This window comes from Rhineura floridana, chromosome 4 (assembly GCF_030035675.1).
Source record: "Rhineura floridana isolate rRhiFlo1 chromosome 4, rRhiFlo1.hap2, whole genome shotgun sequence".
In the NCBI taxonomy this organism is placed as follows: Eukaryota; Metazoa; Chordata; class Lepidosauria; order Squamata; family Rhineuridae; genus Rhineura; species Rhineura floridana.
Genome location: NC_084483.1, coordinates 52,281,634 through 52,294,957, shown reverse-complemented (window position 1 = coordinate 52,294,957; position 13,324 = coordinate 52,281,634).

The window sequence follows — 13,324 nt, the reverse complement described above, 5'->3', positions numbered from 1 at the left end:
AGAAACCCATCAAATCACTGTTCATGAAGGAACTTCATGAACTTGGGTAAATCACTATCACTTGGCCTAGCCTACCTCCATAGAGCCAAGGCTGGTGCAAGACACTTCACTGCCCAAGGCACGCAGGCAACCCCACCACTGCCCTTCCAGCCCACTTATTCCTCTCTACACCTCCCACCTTGCCAGCTTTCTTGTTAATTGCTTTGGCAAAGCAATTTTTTTCAATTAAACTGCAAGGCAATTAAAGATTTTTCTAAACAAAAATCTTTATCAACTTTCTAACTAAACTTAGAAGAGGATTTCTAGCTGCCACAGCAAAGCCATTGTGCAACAGGCAATCTCCTGGGCCACCTTGCCCAGCATGCCTTGCTCTGAAGGATTCCCAGCCCTTCTTTCGAATGAGACAGAAGGGAGGGATCTGGAGGCCAAAGCTGATTGGATCAATGGCAGCAAAGCAATTGACAAGAGTGGGGAGATGAGCAAGTGTCATTGTATAGCTTGGCCTAGAGCTGTGAGTGAGCCATGATTTCCCCAGTGTCAACTTAGCTTGTATCATGAAATGACTTGGGGAAGCCTAAGTCTTAGCAGTGAAATGGAAATGGACTGTCTTCAAGTCAATTACAACTTATGGGCACCCTACAAATAGGGTTTTCATGATAAGCGGTATTCAGAGGGGGTTTACCATTGCCTTCCCCTGAGGCTTATAGGCAGTGACTGGCCCAAGGTCACCCAGTCAGCTTCATGCCTATGTGGGGATTCAAACCCTGGTCTCCCAGGTTGTAGTCCAGCACCTTAACCACTACACCACAATTCTAACCTACCTTACAGGGTTGTTGAATGAATTACTGAGATAAAATATGCAAAGTGCTTTGAACAATCTAAAGTTGCTCTACAGATGTGAAGTATAATAATCATATTATCTTCAGACAAGTTATTTAGCAAATTAAGTTAACAGCTCTGGGGTTAGTTCTGATTGAAGGCAATAGGTATATCTCCTAATGTACAGCTTGAGTTTCCTGATGGTAATGCAGCATAAGATAAACTACATATTAGTGGGTATCAAAAGATTGCACCTTTGCACCCGCTATGTTTGCTGAGGGATCCCCCCCTTCATTTCATTATTTTAGCATTTCAAAGAGTTTTCAGTGAGAAGTCATTGCTCGCAATGCAATTAGCAACCAACCTAGCCCTCCAGGAGGCTCTCTGTGCATTTCTCCAAAGAATTACAATGCTACACTTGAGCAAAAGTACATGGGAATACATTGCAGATACTCCTCCTTAAGTGGTTTGAGGATTAATAGCTTGATCCATAAGTTCATTTTACTAGAATATATGGACTGAAACTGGTTGAAGCCTGTTGAGTTCCAGGGGGTTAAATACCTGAGGCTAAGATATTTAAAACACCAACTCACTGGCATTTCATTACAGTCAGCAAGAATATGATAAAACAGCTCTAGAAAGAGTGATCTGAAGGTTGCAGCCTCAGGCGCGTTAGCTGTAGGTGTCTTTTTCCTCCCCTGTTTGTTTTTTTGACAATGGATGACAGAAACTATAAGACAAATCTGCCAGTAGAATTGCCTGACCTAGAGAATGAGGAAAGTTCCCTGAATCACAGAATCACAGGAGTGTGTGCAAAGACTGCACTTGACTTGCCAGCAGAGGAAGTGGAGAGAAACAGGAAGGTACAGCTGTGGTATTTCTGTTCAGAAGTGCTGAGATTTAAACTAGAGTGGAAAATTTTGTCTCTTGAACGTCTGCAAAGTGAAAGCTGGGCTTTCAAGGTGAGTGAGATCTCTCCAGAAATCCTCTTTTCATGGCTATTCTCAACTATCTGCAGCCACTAATTCCCCTTTGTTGCTGTCACTTCAGCCCTTTGTTGTCACCGCTTCCCCTTCCAACCTTAGGTGATCCCAGCCAAACACAGATCACTCAGTAGATGTATTGATGTCGTGGCACTATGTATCAAATCATATTTATCAGCATGATGCTTTGACTGAGGGCCAAGAAAGCTGCTGTGCCCCACTCTGAAAGAGGATGGGTACATTAGGTCAACAGTCCCTTGGTGCATCAACTTCACTGGGGACAGGACTGTCAACCCAGGTGCAAGCCTACCTCACTCTGCCTAAGGGTAGGGTCATCCCTGCCTGCCCCACTGGACACACTCCTCTGGGTTCTGGCTCCTAAGCTCAAGAGTGCAGGTAAAAGGAGATGATTCTAACCTTTGTTTCCTGACCAGCAATACCTGGGAGGGCTCTGGGTGGCATCTAGGTCAGGAATAAATCCAGGTGCTCCTGTGGATGAGGGGGCACTCAGCAGTGGGGTGATCCCTGTCATCCCTTTGGATCATCCCTTCGGGGTGGAGTGAGGGGCACAGGCATTCTGTTGTATTCAATCTGGCTCCCCACCATGGGTTGATAGCCAGGACAAGGAAGGGAGGAGTGTTTGGTGGGGTCTCCCCATGAGAAAAGCAGGTTGGTTTCAAATATACACCCTGTGTTTGGGGGATTATCAGATGGCTGTAATGGGAATCTACACTGAGAGGCCAGAGTGAAGGAGGTGTTCGAAACCATCTGTTGTTGACAGAGGTGTGGTTCCCTACAAGGACTGATGAAGAAATAATTTTTGAGAGCTTTATATGGTCAAACTGCCATGAGATGGGTGCACTTTAATTTTAGCCTCTACTGAGTTTTATGCACTTTGTACTATAGATTTATTAATTGCTATGCATTTTATAATATATGATCAAGCTGCTAAGAACTGTGAGCACTTTAAAAAATTTAGCCGCTATGCAACTGCATTAAAATGATTATTATATGTGTTACTAATTGGTATGTTTTAATTAATTGATAGTTGTTTTATGATGATTTTGTTATAATGTTGCTGTAATCAAACTGATTTATTTGTTGAGTTGCCGTTACACATATCTGATTGTTCCTGTAATGATGTATGGATTTACATTTTTGTTGCTCTGTTGTGAGCCACTTTGAGCATACTTACTTGGGAAAATGGCATACATCATCATCTTCATATAGAAAACAGCTTCCAGAGGGCTAATAGTAGCAAGTGTATTTATTCTGCCTTGACTGTACGGTCAAAAGGTGGTGTTCACATTTTTGAAAAAATACAGACTTTTAAACAAACCTTTAATCATAATAAATGACAAGATGAATACAACAAGCTTGAGTTCTGTTAGAACTCATTCACATGGGAGCTGAACTTCGCAGTAAAGACACAGGTTTTGCCATCGCAATAGATTTGCAAGATTCACACTTCCTACCTTCAAATCCACTGTTTTCCTTTCACACAAGTAGGTGTTCCTCTGGAAAGGTTTAGTATCATTGTTTCCTTCTGGCCCCTCCCCTAAGTTTACATGTTTTCTTCCTCTGGAGTATCGATATTGCTAATGGAGAAGGGGAGGGCTTTTTGTCAGTTTCATTTTTTCTTGTCAATTGTAAGCCTCTCCCAGCTGAAGTGCAACTGACACGAAACTGTATGAAACTGAATGGGGGGGAGTGAGTGAAAGGCAAAGTAGGCAGCAGCTGCCACAGCTTTTGCGGGCGGCAGAAAGAGAGGGAGCTGGCAATGGGGCATAAGAGAGCCCACCTACTAAAAAAATTGAGGCAAAGCGCCTACACAGAGGAGTGCAGCAAAGCGAGACGGTTTTTCCTTTCCTTTTCGCATTATAATTGGATTGGGTTGATACGGGAAAACTGTGTGATAGCTGCTGATTGCCTGCAATGTCATGTGAACCATGCAAATTAAAAGGGGATGCAAGTAGCACCAATCTCACAGTAAGTCACCGTGTGAAACATGCCCTTGATTTCCAAAGAGTACTACTGATAAGATTCACAGGATAATGAAAACCACCAGGCAGATACTGTATTGTTGTTGTTGCTTTTGTTAAATAAATCTCTCCAGAAAGATGACTCTAGAGTCAAAGATTTTACATCTCAGAAGCGTTCAGCTTTTCAACTAACTTTCAGTGGCCAAGGAAAGATACTGATTCCTCCAGCCATAGAATTTGGTATCACCACTGCAACATCTGATGTGGCCAGTCTGCAACTCCTGGCACAAGGAAGTAAGCTGTGGGAGAGGGATGTGAACTAAGTGGGGGAAGGCCTGGAACATTTGGGGTGGGAGGAAAAAGCAGGGCCTATTTGTTCCCTAGCTCAGTGGCAAATTAGTCAGATATAGTTGTGCCCATATTAAGAGCTGAATGTACTTGTCTGACCCTGCAAAGGAAAATGCTGTGAAATACAGCATGCCACCAATTAATGACAGACTTTCCATTCGTGTTGTGTTGCCTAGACAGGCTGTCACCATGTTTTAATCCATCTTGGTTAGTCAAAGTACACAAGGAAGCTATTGATTTGTGTTCATTCTGATACAAATGGTGACCAGATTCCAGTGCCGACAGGCAGCTTTCCTTCATACCTTTGTAAAATGATTCCCGGAATAAAAATCACAACATGTGAAATCAAGGTTCAGAGCACTTTATTGTAACTGTAATTTGCTATGAGATCAAATCAATCCATATTAAAGCATAGGGCTTCCTTAATGCATTTCTTAGAAACATTTGTAAGGAATGCTACAGTACCTCATTTGGAAGGAATATACTTAGAACAATCCTAACAGACTCATGTATCATTGATAAATCATCTGGAATTATTGATTATGTTGAATTTTATTGAGCTTTCATTAATCAATCGAATTTAGGATTTGCTAAAACATTTTTTAACAACTGTTTCCCTGCTGTGGCAAGTAGCATCCAGAGGGGTATGGGGGGATTTGTTAGGGCCATAGAGCAGGGAGAAAGGTTTAACCCCCACATTCACAAACACATCATGTCCCTGGCCCTGATATCCCCCCATGTAGATATCTAACAGCAATGATAGCAACAACAGAAAACAACTTAGATGTGTGAAATGCTGTACAAATTTCCACAAGTGCTCCTTTTATAATAGCGAAATAGGTGAAAAAGGAAAGATGTGACTTACATGTATGAGTACTGGTAGTGCTCATTAGGAAAGCTGTCTACCTTTCTATAGCCACATTCACACTGTACATTTATTCCACTATTATTCCACTTTAAACAGTCATGGCTTCCACCAAAGAATCCTGGGGAATGTAGTTTGTGAAGGGTGCTGAGAGTTTGTGAAGGGTGCTGAGACTATGGCTTTCCTAACAACTCTCATGTGGCCTATGTCAGTGAGAGAGAAAGACAGAGAGAAATAGAAAGGTGAGGAGAAGGAGAGAGAAATGTACTTCAAGAGTCAGTTTACACAATCCAATAGGCAGTTTACCACACAATTAAAACAAGTGCTCATGTGAGCAGATCAACAGAGAATAAAGACTGATATATCAAAGGTCTTAAATAAGAAATGAGATTATGGCAATTTCTGATTTAATACTAACCAATGATCTGTGAACCAATGATTTGTGTTGAACAGTACATGTTTGTATTGAATGTTTAATGTTTTCCTGTGAAGGAGTTGTCAGTGTGAGTTCTAAATGCAACCAACCCATCAGAGTAGTACATAGGATAAACTGTTTATAGTAGCATGTCAAGAATATGGTGATAAGATTCCAATGTCCAATGCATCAGAACATTTACTGAGATCAGAAATACAGAGCTACTTAAAGTCAAACAAATGAGAGAGCTTTCCCTGCTCATCCAGATCAATAAGGATTTCTTCACTTCTGGAAACTATTGGCTTAGATCCCAGACATCATAATTTATCAGTGAGGGAATTAGAATCCTAAGTAGGAAACCATAAAAATATGTGGGACTCATAATGTTGCTTTCTTCCTCTTTGGAAGTAATTTTGTGAGCAATAGAAACCCCCAAGACAGACATGCCTTTTATTGTTGTGTATGTGCTTCCCACATTTTTATTAAGTTCAAAAATGGTTCAACTTAACGCTGCGGGGGATATACGCTATACACTATAGTTACTTAAAACTAAAAGGGGAGGGGCTAAAAATCCTTAAGGATCTTTCAGTGTCCTGAACAGAGCTTGGAAAAGTTACTTTTTAAAACTAGAACTCCCATCAGCCCCAGCTAGCATGGCCACTGGATTGGGCTGATGGGAGTTGTAGTTCAAAAAAGTAACTTGTCCAAGCTCTGGTCCTGAATGAATGTTACTAATATTAGAAACACAGACAGTCATTATAACTGGACTATTTCTTCTCTTGTGGCTTGCAGCCCTAGAAAAACTGAAGTAAATCTGAATTTAGAAATCTTTATTGAAGATATGACTGAATGGATCATACATGTCTATCTTGACAATAGTTCTAGTCCTAGTCAGCAAAACGTTTTACTGACAGTCCACTCTGAGGAGGGGGAAGGTAGATGTCTCCAAATGGACTGCTGACAAATCTCATGGCCACAGCCACCACTCAGTATATCCTTCTTGCTTCTGAATGGCTAACTAGGAGGTAGAGGGCAGGAATATGGTACCAAGGGCTTATCATGCACAAATAATTGTGCTGGGAACAGTATCTGATGATAGCCAACATGGTACTCTCCATGTTCTTGGACTCCAGCTCCCATCATCCCTGACCATTGGTCATCATAGCTGGGTCTGGTGGGAGCTGCTTGTATATAACCTTCAAGTTAAAATAAAATATCATTTTTCCCCAAAAAGGTTTTTAATGTAGGATCCCAAATTATACTGAGGTTCTTTTCATTAAAAAATGTCCTGGTCAAAATGGGGCAGATTTTTTTCCAGTTGGCAGAACTATTCCTACATCTACATTTATGGAAGCAAAGTACAGTGTGATACAATATGCCATAGATCTGAGGGGTAAGTAGCTCTGTATCTCTAAGACTCTAATATCCATGTTGCACATTTATGGATGTATTCTGCACGTCAAGGCCTGTAAATGATTGACTCTCACATCATCTTAATCTCTTGCATGTGTGAAGGTGTTAGGAGTTATACCTGGAGAACTACCTCAGTTCCATACATTCTACTCCAGAGGAAGAGGACTGAATGGAATTGTTAACAGGGAGAGGCCATTAGTTGTTGGATTCCAACTCTCATCAGTCCCATCCAGAATGTCCCGTGGTCAAGGATGATGGGATCAGAGCTTGGAAAAGTTACTTTTTTGAACTACAACTCCCATCAGCCCAATCCAGTGGCCATGCTGGCTGGGGCTGATGGGAGTTGTAGTTTAAAAAAGTAACTTTTCCAAGCTCTGGATGGGATTTGTAGTTCAGGAATATCTTGAAGGCCAAAGGTTTCCCAGTCCTATGTCAAAAGAGTTGAGCTAATGGTCAGAGGCTGGATTGTTGAGACACTGAAGAGGCAGATTTAAACACCTCTCTGCAACCAGTGAACCTAAATGACAGTTTGTTTCAAGTATAGCAACAATCCTGCACCTCAGATTGGATACTGTTTCAAAGTAGCCTGTTTCACATTCAGAAATTATTAGTAGTACTAGAATTAATGTGTTTTCTGTGCCACCTTTTATGACCTGTGGTTCCAGGGTGGTTTACAAGCACAGTCGCTCATACATTAAAACTATAAAAACACAATAAAAAAATTAAAACCACATTACAATTAATAAACAACAAACTACAGCTGATGGACATTCCTCACTTGCAGCTGGCCAAAACAAATCAGTCCATCCCCCAAAGCCTTGGTGAAATGCCACATCCTCAACCAGCACTGAAAACAGTACACTAATGCTGCCAGATGAACCTTTGTGGGAAAGGAATTCCACAGCTGGGGTGTCACAACAGAGAGGTCACTGTAGAATAAGCCCACACTTAGCAGCAGGATTTAGGCCTCCCTCGCAGAGCTTAAAGCCTGGGTAGGCTGATATAGGGAGAGAGACTTCTTCAAGTATTTATGCCCCAAGCTATTTAGGGCTTTGTGGGTGAATATTTACAGCTTGAGTTGTGCTCAGTAACAGACAGACAATGCACATAAAACCAGTGCAGAGCTTGGAAAAGTTACTTTTTTGAACTACAACTCCCATCAGCCCAATCCAGCGGCCATGCTGGCTGGGGCTGATGGGAGTTGTAGTTCAAAAAAGTAACTTTTCCAAGCTCTGAACCAGTGTTATACTATTTTGATTAGCTGCACCCTAAGCCATGAAGAATGAAGATGCAGACAGAGAGAGGGATTATGCCTGCTCTCCCTGTCCCTGACCACAATCTTTTTCTTTTCTATTCTTTTTAAATCTTATTCGCAATCTGCACCTGTGTCTTCCAGTGAAGCCTTATGGACAGCTAAGATGAAAAAACAAAGTAGGTTAACTCCTTGCTTGCACAAAATGTCTTCTTCATCAGCTCCAATTGCTCCCATTAGTTTCTGCCCAGGACAGTTAAAATAATATTGGGATGGCAGTTCCCACACACTGTTCACCTCATAGTTGAGGGAGTAAGTTTCAGTAAGTATTCATTATTTGCAATGAAACTGAAAAAAGCCAGTGACTAAAGGAGATGCAGATGGAGCTCAGCAGTGGCTGTACTTTATGAAGAAAAGATATAAAGAAACAGAAACAAAACAAAAAACAACAACCTGTAGTTCTAAGAACAATTAATATTCCGTGAAAGCACCACTAGTGGACTTCACTTCATTGGGCCAGGGTCATACACCCTTCTGCATCTCAAAGTGAGAGATTATGGGAGGCATGTGTTTAAAATGCAAACATTATTCCAGGTCACAGCAATGTGTCTGAAGCAAGTTAGATGCATTCAATTGCTTGAAGGCTTGAAAGCTTCCAGCTGTTGACCTGGATGAGGCTCGATCAATACTGGTCAACATGAAGCCTCTGCTCTGCTCCCCTCAGGCCACTTTTTATTTCCAGCTGCCAATCAGTACTTAGCCAACCTAGGCAGGTTGAAAACTGAGCTTATACCAAAAATAAAACATAGAATATAGTCTCCTGTCTACTCTTTGTGCTTAAAGTTTTCAAGCTGCGTCCTTAAGAACCCTGGAATTTCTCAGAAGCTCAGCAGGGGTTTATTGATGTGAAGTTGAACAATGGTGGGACAAGCTTCCCTGAAAGAAAGCTTGCCCAGTATTGCTGGCCTTTCCCTCAAATGCATAAGCTACTGGGTAGTTTCTGAGACACATTCTCATGTCAGGTAGGGCAAAGGCAGAGTCCAAACAGGCCTGGACAGTACCCTTCATAGACTGACAGTGTGCCCCCAGAATGCACCCCTGACTTGAGGGGGCAGCATTAATTATTTTTATGTATATTGTGAACTGCTTTGAAATTTATAAATGAAAAGCAGTATATGTTTTAAAAATCAATCATTCATGAAATTATAGCCAGAATTGAAATCCCTTGCAACTTAACATCCTCACAATCAAAAATAATCCAAACGTTTCCTTTTCTTGCAGTACACTCTTATGCATGTCTTCACAGAAGTAAGTTGCCCAGAGATCAATAAGTCTTACTCCCAGGTAGGGATGGAGGGAAAATGTTTTGGTCCATATATGTAAATGAATTGACCTAATTCACACCTCCTAAACTAATATACACATTAGAAAATAATTATCTTTCAGCTGTCACACTTCTCTGAATTCTGCGGTACAATTTTCAGCTCAAATAATTACTGAAATAAATTTTTTAAAGTATGTGTTAGGATAAAACCTGAGATCAGACTGGCATCCTCCTTGCTGAACTTCAGGCACATGACTGAGACTTTCTTGTTCCAGCAGGCATTTTAAAGCAGTGTTTTGTTTCATGATAATTTTTGTTTTGTTTGTTTTATTGTTTCATTTTTCTGTATGGCTTTTTTATGTACACTTCTTAGACATGTGAACAATTAAGCAGCATATAAAATGTATTTAAACAAATAAATAAAGTGTCTATTGTAAAACAAAATACATTTAGAAGTGAGTACATTGATAAAAATGTGTAATTAAATACATAATTTGTGATTAAATTCACAAATTATGTGCTAACAATAATAAAATATGTATTTATATGTATATACTAGGGGCTCTGCCCCAGCTCACTTTGCTTGTCAATCCCACCTACTGTTGCCGAACCTCCCCCTCCACTGGTCACCAGCACTGCCCCTTCCCCTCCATGTTGCCAGTGTTCTCCCTTTCCCCCATGGGTCATCAGTGCTCTCCTTTCCCCCCACAGGACACCAGCACCCCCCTTTCTCCTCACAGGTCTCCCATTCACCCAGGCCACAGCCATCTCAGCCAGCGTGGCCTCCCCCTCCCCCTGCACATCCTCTGCTGCTGCCTCTCCTACTGCTGCCCCTCTCGATGCTGCTGCCGCCCCTCTCATCACTGCGGCCCCTCTTGCTGCTGTTGCCGCCGCCACCACTATTGCCACTGCAGCCCTCGTTTCCTCTAAGCATTTATGGGTAGTACTGCATGATGCTTAGAAAAATATTATATAGGAAGACATCTTTAACTATTATTTTTCTGCATCTTAATGTGGACAGAACAGACATATGAATAAACACATGCAAAACTGACTTGGAACAGAAATAGAATGATTTGTCCATCCCAAGTAAGTATGTATAGGATTGTAGCCTGGGTGCTTTTAATAGAAAGCATGCAGCCACACTTCCAAAGAGTACTGTCAACTGTCCCAGCTGAAGACAGCATGACGTTGGGATTGGTTTGCATCTCTTCTTTAAATGAAAAAATATTCCCCCCCCCTTTTGTTTTAACATTTGGTGAAATTGGTGGAGGCTAGTCCCTCAGCCAGACCAAGCTGCCCGCCGTCTTACAACCAGTCCAGGGGATTAGCACTGTCTGTCAGCTTCTTTCTCTTCCTTGGTCTCAGTGTTGCCCCTTGTAGAACTCAGCAGCGATGGAGGCAAAACTCAAATTAGTTGACTCTGCCTATCATTGGCTGTGGCTCCACCTACTGTTTGGGCTCCCTGCCTTGTACACTGCCAGTGTCACAGACTGAAATAACCCTTCTTGCTTCATATCTCCTCACTCAAACATGTACTGAAGTAATTTCAGGACTTTGAAAGCGGCAATTTGAGCTACACTGAGATTTTTTTTATATGTCTCCAACACTTTACACAGATTAGGGTGTTCACAAAGATCCCGAAAATTTAGGGATTGCTATCTGAAGCTCTTTTGTACTGAGAGCTAATTGGTAACACTCTTTGATAGCCTTTCTATGGCTGAATACAGCTGAATGAAAACAAGCCACAAAGAGAGCTCATTTTTGTTTATCATTAATTTTTACTTGGTTTAGTGGACAGAAGGTTTTTTTTAGAATTTGTTGCCATCTTTACTAGCATTCCCATTATTTCATGCAAACTGATTTGCTAAATTCATTCATTTATTCATTCATTCGTTTGTTTGTTTGTTTCAGTTGCCTTCCTCTTTGGCTGTCCATAAAGCCAATTCAATGAATGAATGCAATTAAGTCAAGTGTGAAGAGACATAATGTCACCAGAAATGCTTAGGGAACTTCTCGTTTTATTCCAGCAGACCATGCTGTTGCCCTTCAAGAAAGAATGAAAATGAGGTATCATCATCTTTATGACTCTTAAAGCTGTTAGGAATGATCCAGAAGGAACTTTGGATGCACACACTTCTGACAAAGAACCAACAGCTGCCCAACCTTTAGCACAATAGCCCATTTCTGAAACTATCTAACATCAAAGCCTCTGTGCCCATTTGGAAAAGGTAGCCACAGTTCTCTACACTGTGGCCATCAGCTTCACTTCACTCCAGTAGGTTGTATACAAAGATACATCTCCTCCACTAAAATGCTTACCCATTTACTTTGAAACTCAGCATTAGAAGTTGTCAGAGATGAGTCAGAGATACATTAGTTGTTACTCTTTTTTCCCTAGGTGTACATCTAAGTTGTTTTAACATTACACCTCAAAACATAAAACATGAATGTGAAAGACACATATTTGCAAGTAGGGCCTTGTACATGTGCTACATTAGGGAGTCAGGATTGGGAAGGATCCCTCTCAAATGTACACTCAGGTTTAAACTCTATGTGAGGGCAGCAGGGTGACCCCCTTACACATTTTAGAGCAGAGTATGTGGGTTGGTGTACGGGCGGGTGCTAAATCCTCCTTTCACCCAAGGCTTACTTTGCTGCAGTCTGTTCACATAGGCACTTTTCTTCTCAGAAATTAAAATTATCTTGGCTGGGAGAAAAGTGTTTGGAAGGAGAAGCTACAGGAAGGTAAGCAGCAAGGACCCACACACTTTATGCATGATTGTGGTAGACCCAGGTTTAAACCAATGGATCTACCATACTAGGGTTCACTACAGTGATGTGCAGTACAGGACCAGGGAGACACAGGTTCAAAGCTCTACTTAGGCATGAAGCTCAGTAGGTGACCTTAAGCCACTTACTCCACCATGATCCTGACAGGCCAGGCTTTTTTAAATGGTTACATTCAGTCATGACCTCTTAACCTCAGGGTGTTACAGCATTCCTGCTATTTACATTCTCGGAAGCCATGTTAATGAGGTGAAAGTAAGTCCGCACTCAAGTTTTTACAGGATTGTGGACCAAGATAAGGTGGCTTACTGCGAGCTTGGCCATGAAATCAGATAGAGGACTTACCAGTGTCATTAACAGAGCGTCAGAGTCTGAGTGACAGCAGCCTATTTTAATACATACGTATTTACACATGTATTTTAAATATTATGTCATAAAGAGTTATACTTCAACATTATCTCCATGGATATTGGCTAATGGGCAATTTTCTGTTTTCTGACATATTGCCTTGTTAGTACCTCATTAACACTCTTTTCTGCTGTGCACACCTGATGGAAAGCTAATTGCGTCACTGTGCAGCGTTCCCATTCAAGCTGCTGAGCATCTGTGATTAATAAGGCACTAAAGTAATGAGGAAGTGAACCTATGACTCCAAAACGCCTCCATCTCCCATTAGATTTGCTTTTCAAAGCCAAGGCTTTAATTGCAAGCTCCTCTGGGGCAGAGACTACACATAGCCAGAGCCTCAAAAGATCGTAAAATGGAGCATTCAATGCAGTGGGGATGGGGTTTGCATCAAGTTATGGACTAGATAGAGTAGTCCTGTTGCATCTATCTGGTCTGGCACCTCAACTACATGGAAACTGTGTGGTCTTCTCTTCGTGTCCTGCCTGCCTGCTTCAACATTAGTTTAAGATGGAAGCACAAAAGCAAACTTCTCTTTTCTGCTGGGCATTCATCCCTCCTGCCTGCCCACAGAGCTGGCTCTGGTCTTGAAAGGACTCTTGGGATAGTGCTCTGGTGGAGCCCCTACTAAGCCAGTGTCCATGCAGTAGGCTAACCCAGCAGCAACAGTAGCAGCACTCAGGTATTTGGTGGCACAAGACACCTGCCATTTAATTTTTCCCACAACA